This window comes from Octopus bimaculoides, chromosome 3 (genome assembly GCF_001194135.2).
Source record: "Octopus bimaculoides isolate UCB-OBI-ISO-001 chromosome 3, ASM119413v2, whole genome shotgun sequence".
Lineage (NCBI taxonomy): Eukaryota > Metazoa > Mollusca > Cephalopoda > Octopoda > Octopodidae > Octopus > Octopus bimaculoides.
The window spans coordinates 122,535,395-122,536,971 of NC_068983.1; the positions used below are offsets into that span (position 1 = coordinate 122,535,395).

The 1,577-nt window shown below is 40.3% G+C and overlaps 1 protein-coding gene across 2 annotated transcripts in view; it reads right to left on the bottom strand.

Annotated features, from left to right (window-relative positions):
• Positions 1-478, bottom strand: part of LOC106870245 (uncharacterized) — a 63,910-nt gene extending 63,432 nt beyond the window's left edge. Inside the window, exon 1 of one of the 2 annotated variants that reach the window (XM_052966518.1) lies at positions 138-478. The gene's annotated coding sequence lies outside the window, so the exon portion shown is untranslated. The remainder of the gene's footprint in view (positions 1-137) is intronic. The other variant, XM_052966519.1, reaches the window with a different exon arrangement.
• Positions 479-1,577: the final 1,099 nt, after the last annotated feature.

Below are 1,577 nucleotides of genomic sequence, written 5' to 3' on the forward strand. Positions count from 1 at the left end.
TATATATATATATATATATGTCTGTGTGTGTGTATGTATACATGGTTGCTTAGGTAATTTGAAGCTAGCATTAACATTTTTCCCAAAACCACCAACATAAATACATAATGGAATTATTGATATCATTATTTGCTCACCTGATGACAAAATTATATTCCGACTACTTCAATAATTTTCTTTACTTTGTCTGGTTAACAATAATTTGTGAAGTCAAAATATTTCTTCAGTTTTTAAGTAATCAATGGAATATGTAACTGCAAAAAAAAATGCTTTCCTGCTTGGAGGAAGTCACCTGACTGACTGTCGCCTGCCACACCTATACTACCTTTACTTTGAGGTATACAACAAGCATTGACAATCTATACAAACTGACCTTATTTTGCTCTGCTTGATATAGTACTAAAACTACTGTGTCATATCAGATCACAAGAGATTAATACAAATTTGAACAATCCAGTGAAATAGCAAAGGCAAACAAAATGTGTTACACAATAAACGTTATCAGTGAAGATGTTGAAGTGATTTCTATCCTGTGAGGGTAGAGATACTCATTCACTCACTATCTCCCTTATTCACTCATTCCCTTATTCACTATACCTCACTCACCACTTACTCACTCTCTCTTATTCTCTTCTCCCCTCACTCCTTACTCACTTATTCCATTACTCAATCATCATCATTTACTTACTCACTAATTCACTCGTCACCACTAAACTTATTTACTCACATATGCCCTCAGTTAACGGGCTAAGTTGATTGCATCGATGCCAGTACTCAACTTGTACTTGTTTTATTGATCCTGAAAGGATGAAAGGCAAAGTTGACCTCTACATATACATCATGTGACTGTGATCATGTGATCAACCAGACAATCACAACGGGCTTTGCATCATTTTAGCCATTGAATAATGCCACCTCACTAGTTAAGCAAGCAGGCAATTATTCCCCCGTGATTAAAAGCGAAATCGTGATGGCACCAGTACCAGTAAATCACTAAGAGCACCGTCTGAGCGTGATCGTTGCCAGAGCACCAGCTGTTTGTCTTTAGTGCCAATGGCACGTAAATAGCACCATTTGAGCATGACCGTTACCAACGTCACCTTCCTGACACGTGAAAAGACATTCAAGCGAGTTCGTTGCCAGTACCGCTGGTCTAGCTTCTGTGCAGGTGGCATGTAAAATACACCATTTGAGCATGGTCGTTGCCAGTACCTCCTGACTGGCCTACGTGCTGGTGGCACGTAAAAGCACCCACTACACTCTCTGAGTGGTTGGCATTAGGAAGGGCATCCAGCTGTAGAAACTCTGCCAAATCAGATTGGAGCCTGGTGTAGCCATCTGGTTTCACCAGTCCTCAGTCAAATCGTCCAACCCATGCCAGCATGGAAAGTGGACACATTAAACGATGATGATGATGATGATGATGATGATGATGATTAAAAGGCTGAGATGGAGCAATGTGAAATGAAGCGTTTTGCTCAAGAACACAACATGCCGCCTGATCTGGGAATCGAACTTACAGTCTAGTGATTGTGAGTGCAGCACACTAAGCACTAGGCCATGTGCCATCACTTATA